Source organism: Diadema setosum, chromosome 3 (assembly GCF_964275005.1).
Source record: "Diadema setosum chromosome 3, eeDiaSeto1, whole genome shotgun sequence".
Lineage (NCBI taxonomy): Eukaryota > Metazoa > Echinodermata > Echinoidea > Diadematoida > Diadematidae > Diadema > Diadema setosum.
In genome coordinates, this window is record NC_092687.1 from 36,617,087 (window position 1) to 36,623,659 (window position 6,573).

General features: G+C 36.5%; 1 long non-coding RNA gene across 1 annotated transcript; it reads right to left on the reverse strand.

Moving 5' to 3' along the window:
* Positions 1 to 2,168: 2,168 nt before the first annotated feature.
* LOC140226574 (uncharacterized) lies at positions 2,169 to 3,959 on the reverse strand. The gene is made up of 3 exons (XR_011900983.1): positions 3,661 to 3,959; positions 2,847 to 2,950; positions 2,169 to 2,463 (listed from the first exon to the last, which is right to left on the reverse strand). It is a non-coding gene; the product is annotated as an uncharacterized lncRNA (long non-coding RNA).
* Positions 3,960 to 6,573: the final 2,614 nt, after the last annotated feature.

The following is a 6,573-nucleotide window of genomic DNA, read 5'->3' on the forward strand; positions in this document are numbered from 1 at the left end:
AAAAAATGAAGGAATCTTTTTTTCTTATCATCAAACTAAATACAAGTCATCTCTACTTCTTCGGAACCGATTATAAAATGTATTGTTCTCGCAGCTTTCAGCTCTCTGGCAGAAAGAAATTTCATGTTCATTCCAAATCGGCATAATATCAATCTCGTTTCTTACTCCAAAATCAGTTACTGGATATTCCCTATACACGAATTAATGATAAGTTTTACTTCTTAAACTTTACTGTTGTTTAAGTATGATTTATTTTAAGTGGAGAAATAAAGTCCAACCTCTTCAAAGCAAACATTTCTTCAAACAGTACAAAGATATTGTTAAACACTTTACAGAGTTATCTACACAAGTAATGTTCTTTTAAAAAGATTTCATAGAGATGAATTTCTACCTGATATTTTTACTATAGATTTACGTGGAAATTATCAGTTTTGATATCTCTTCGAGTATCACACTTTCCACATTCAGATTCGTTAACGCAATCAAATTTTTCATGTTTTTATATTTCTGTGGTTCTTTACGTCACAAATATTTCTGTATATAATTTTCTGCACATATTTCTGTAAATAATATTGACACCATGAAACAAGGTGACTGTTTTTTGTTTTTTTTTTTCTGGCACTGTACCTGTTTACAAGTAGACTGTTAACATATCAGACCTACATTTCTTCATTTTTTTCTTTGAAAAATGAAATCTACAACAATATTCAATATAAAAAGACATAGATAATGATGGCCATGCTATAAGTCCTCATGTGGACACAGACTGCAAGAATATGGCTGTGTACTGCAGTACACGTATCATCCAATAAAACATTTTCTGTCAGAGTTTATTATTCATTCTCGAGTTGCAGAGAGAGAGAGCGAGCAGAGGAAATGTAAGCATCCAATTGCTTATAACCCTCTTGCAGTCTCCTTATACCTTTCTAACTCGCACAACTTGACTTGAAGCTTGGTCCTGACTTTAGTTTATGTCTGCTGTGGGTGTCCCAGGTGCTGGGGAAGGCATGATTAAAAAATACTGGGAATCGTTAACGGGGTTGGCCTAATGGCGGCCTGGCTAAAGGAGACAAAATGAATAGTATGGTAGGTGAGCTGCTTCATAAACAAAGTAAAAGAAAATACATTTTATATGGATTTTGATACTTATATAGTTTTTGCTTTGAAAAGCACTGTTACGCCAAAGAGAATGGAAGCATATTACAGTGGAAATTAAGGATGGCATCATTGTGACAAAGGTGTATGGAGAGACCCATGGATTGATGGTTATCACGAGTAATGCCAGTGAATAAAGTGACAGTGTAAGATACAGTACATAGGATTAATGTCCCATAATGTCCCCTTGATTCTTTCACAAATAATATTTGGAAAATTTGAGACTCCATTGATAAACACATAGCAGTACGTTCAGTTCATGGTTTCTTCATTTGACATGGTGATTTCATCACTAATTAGTTTGTGGATTGTCAGTCAAACAGATACAGAGATAACAAGCTATCCCAAACTCTGCTGCAAAAGTAGTGTTCAAATTCAAAACGAAATATATATATACATTAACACAAATTTCACTGGTTCTAAGAAGCTTGCACTGGCTTCATGTCAAAATTCATATTCAGTACAAAATGTTGATGTTAACTTTTGAATACACACTATTTGAGAGAACTACTTTGAATAGGAGACACAACAGAGAGAACCCTTTGTTCAAAAGGCAGGGACTTATTTGTTATGCTGATATACATATTTGCTTGTCATGTCTCTACCATATGGAAGAATCTGCCCCAGAATTTAAAATAATTTACAAATGTTAATCTAAGTCTGCCTTGGGAATGCCTTCATTACAGTCTAAACATGAAACAAGGTATTATTGTTATTGCAATTGTATGTTTTTGTGTAATCATTTTTATCCTTGAGCACATAGGGACATAATACAGAATGTTCTTTGTGCTATATATAAGTACTGTTGATTATTATTATTACTTTTATTATCATTTATATTATTATTATTCATGTCATCATTATTATCATCACTATTATTATCATCATTATTATTATTAGAAGTAGTAGTATAGTAGTATCATTATTACTATTATTATCATTATAATTATTATTATTAAAATGATGTCATATTTTATAATCCCACTACCCCCCCCCCCATTTCTGCACACACACAACCCAAAGTCATTAAATAGGACATTAAGCAGAACATCGAGATAATGTTCTGCCAGAACCTGACTGCCCATTCATCACGCACACACATTTGTGAAAAGTTCGCTGAGTGCTGTCTGGAGCAACTCTGTGATTGTAGTGAAATATTGCTATGCTCTCCTTCCATAACGATCCCTGGCTTGGACTTTGGTGCAGATGTTCAGCTCAGCCACCCTAGTCATTTGAAGCTGTTCCGGGTTTCTCTTTGCTTTCACCACTTCGACATATCCAGTAGACAGTTGTCATCAGCTTCTCTCCCTATATGCAAAGATGAACAATTGTTTTTCACGACAATGTTACTTCTATATTGCAGAGGGGAATGATGACATTTGAGACAACAGTCATGACACACTACTTAATCAATTTTCCACATCTGTAAAACTATATTGATTTGCCTGAGAAAATAATCATATAATGTTCCTTTCATATCAACACTTTGGTAATGTTTTGCTCAAAAGTGCTAATGCAATTCTGTTGAATTATAAGTTTTAATCAATGTGATAACGTTCATAACAAGACTATACTAGGATAACTCCTAATTGTCCATTGACACTTGATTTTCTGAGTAATATCTATGACAAAATAAAACCCAATACTACATGAATAGGTGTTGCACTGATTGCTGTTTATATCTTGCTCACCTTTAGCTCAGTGCACAATGTAACCTTTGAGTGCAGTAAGGAGAGGATGCTAAGCCAGACGAAGTGGTGAATGAACACATTGTTGACTAGAATCAGGAGCAGAACTGAAGTAAAGAATAAGACAAAGAATAAAGAAAGCAGAACATCACAAGTGAAAATCGGTGATATAGTTAACCCCATGTAAAAGTCTCATACTCTTACAACATTTGACTTCTGAGTGTACAAAGCAAAATAACAACAACAACAACATTAATATTAGTGAAGCTTTAAATGTATATTGAGACCTTTCATTTTCATTGTCTTTGCCAAGTATTTGTCATACTGTATGTGCCATTGACTTTTGCAAAGCTGATGGTATCTCATATCAGTACAGAGAGCTGCTCATTCCCCATCTCCATTGTCCCTCCCCCCCCCCTCCCCCCCCCCCCCCAAAAAAAAAAAAACACAGCAAACATAAAAAAACACACACACACACAACTACAGTTATAACAGTAATGAAAGATACATGACACTGAGGAAATGCATACCGGTACCATATCAAGATCAGATTGAGAGACAGCATTGCCTTTATACCAAAATGCAGCATGACTGCAGGTAATTAGATGTCAAAATGTCGGATTCCATGTTATGTCAGTGCTTCACGTCCATCAAAACTACAAATACAGTTGTAATTTAAAAAAAAAAAAAAGAGTAAGATACACAATCATTTCAGTACGGTATGTGGAAAGTCAAATTATTAGTCGTATGCCTGCACTGTGTACTAGTATTACACACTGGTCTGTCTAAATCCTTGTCAGATAGTAATGTAACTTACTGTTCTTGTTCAAGCTTGTGATGATGGTAGAAATCTACAGGAATGCAGTTTGGAGTACAATTGTGTAAAGTAGCCCATCATCGAAGAACATCACTCATTTCAGTCCAGTCTGCAAGTTGTTGCGTTGTCCACACAAATGCCTCAATATCTGTTTGGAATGGAAGATGAATGCAAGATGTCAGTTACATGAAAATCCATCACTACTTACAATTCTGTAAGATCATCAATATGAGCCACAAATTTCCAAAACATCACACTGCCCCCTTCCCCACCTCCTTTTCAGGTCTACATTATATGGCGTATTAGAATCTGAAGTTTGAGAACATCACTATGGTCTAATTGTACAATTCATGCCTCCCCCCCCCCCCCCCAAAAAAAAAAAAAAAAAAAAACACACAAAAACACTGTGTTTCAAAGAGCCATAGATTGTAGAAAATCATAACAAGCAAATATCACAAACTAAGGCAAAATTACTTGCCAGGTACATGTTTATAATGTTTACATTTAGGCCTATAGCATGATATAACAATTTATGAATTCAGGTGCTGAGCATTAACGTTGCATAACAAATATGTTTTTGCTTGTTGTCTATCCAAATCAAAATTGCTGGTATGATATTCACGACAACATTATCAAACCTTATTGTTGTTCGTAACGCCTCGCCCTCAATTTAGACAACTGTTATGTGGGAGGAGGACCTTCCTCATTTAGATTTAAGCATAAGTACCTTTAAATCATTTTTTCCCATTGAAACTTCAAGGGTAGTCAGCGAAATAACATCACAGTAACCTGGACAGGTAAAGGTATTCAAGATCACTATCAATAATTTAACACTGTAACACAGTTAACTATCTACATTAGATCTAGAAGAACTGTAGATAATTCCTGGAAGATTCAGAGTGAATAAGAGAGCTAATTTACCTGGGAAGAAGTAGGCAGTAGCATTACATACTTGAGCTCGTATTACAGGCAACAATAAAATTGTACAATATATTACCGTTTAGTGCGTTACAGATTCGATGCAAATGTGAGACGAGTTCATTTGATTCTAGTCTAGTTCGAACCGCTTTCCCTATTCTTCACTTACACCGAATAATAGCTGTGGGACTGCAAACGTAGCGCACGAAGCTAGGACAGAGCCAAACTAAGTCATTGTGACCTGTTAGAGTACATATTTACACTCTTTGGATATTCTAATTCCTTATTCACAAATCTACATTCAATAAGGTGAAAAATTCGAATAATTTAACTGTCAATACAGAGCGATATGTAACTTTACCGATTTCATCTGTCTGGTTTCCGCTGCTCTGGGCGCAGCCATTTTGGACGAGCGCGTACGAGGACGTTTGACAGATAAGTGATTTTTGATGACATCCGGCGTGTACGCACGCAATAGTGCCACTTCGTGAAAATCCAGACCGACCAGTCAGAGTTTTCACGAAGTGGCACAGTCGTTATTATTACGTAATTACTCGAGATTGAGGTTCAAAAATTTGTCAGGTTGTATATACTATCATAATATGCAAAAATCTCAAAATCGAACATTTACTCGATTTTGGCCGGTTGTGCCGGTTCGTGGATTCAGCGACGATGTGTTACACCAAGCAACTGCCAATGATATGTACTGGTAGCTGATTAGCATAGCCATCGCTTCCACTAAAAATATGAGCATGCTTACATAAGAAAATTTTGAGTAAATACATGATTTTTCAGCTAGATGTATTTTTTTCACATCGGGAAAATCCGCAGCGGGCGCACCCTCTGCGAGATGTGTATGGATCAAAAGTCTCATAGGTAAACCACGCGTGTGTATGCTATTGACTCTGCGTGTATTGTCTATGCGGTTCCACTCGCATTGTTCCGCTTGGACGCTGTCCTGCGGGAAGCTGCTTTTATTTTGTCCCTCAAAGTGGGTCAGCTTTCGTTCGTCGGTCAAGTCTTTCATCCTTTTGTTTTGGTGAACGTCACTAATCGTCCCCATGCTAGCATAGGAATTGCGCGTGGACAAAGGCCTGCCGATTTCAATAGAGTACGCCCGCCCGCGGTCCGCGTAGACAAAAGGAGGATTAGCAGGTTCTTCCTTCTCAGGTGGTCAAAAGACACTATTCCAGGGCCCGGGACAATTGCTTTAGTTTCAAATACAGGATCTGGGACTAAAGGACTCAGATTTGGGAATGAATTACTGAGGCAGAAAGAGAAATTACTAAGACAAAATAAACTGCTAGTATCTTTGGAATCATACAATTCTAGAAGGCAATTTTGTTATCATTTGAAAGAGGAAATGTTGCTGTAAAACTTTCTCACAGAGTCAAGGGAGCGTTCCATTGAAGAAAAAACAAGACTGACTCTTTTTGTCCATACTACACAAAAATTTCTAATAATTTTTTTGATGTATCAAATATTTCTGCAATATTTCAGATTCAGATAGATATTGTGGCAAACTGACTGCATGACACGAAAGAGCAAACATTTCTTGATATATGTTGTGTAGAACTCAATTCAAAACAGTCAATAGTTTCAGAGATATGGCGGTTTTAAATTTCATTGTCAGTCCAGTTTCAAAACGTTCTGGCGTTAGGTAAAAACCTCTTGGCACGTTAGGGGTTTTGGGCCTGGCACATTAAGAGTTAATCTATCAGTAATCTCCTTTATTTATTCTGTTATCATTGCCCTGCATGTAAGTCTATACTACCATAAAGATAGGGGAGAGCTAGCGGGGTGAAAAAACTGTGATTTTATGAATCTTCTCGAATAACTTTCTGATATTTAGAATGGGGCACACAACCATGTGTCGGACCAAAAGACTTTTGATGCTAGTCACATAACGGGTTGCTACGCTATGTTCTTGTGTAAGTGTCGTATTTGTGTTATCTTTGTTTGTTTGTTTTTTTCCTAGGAGAAATGGAACATTGG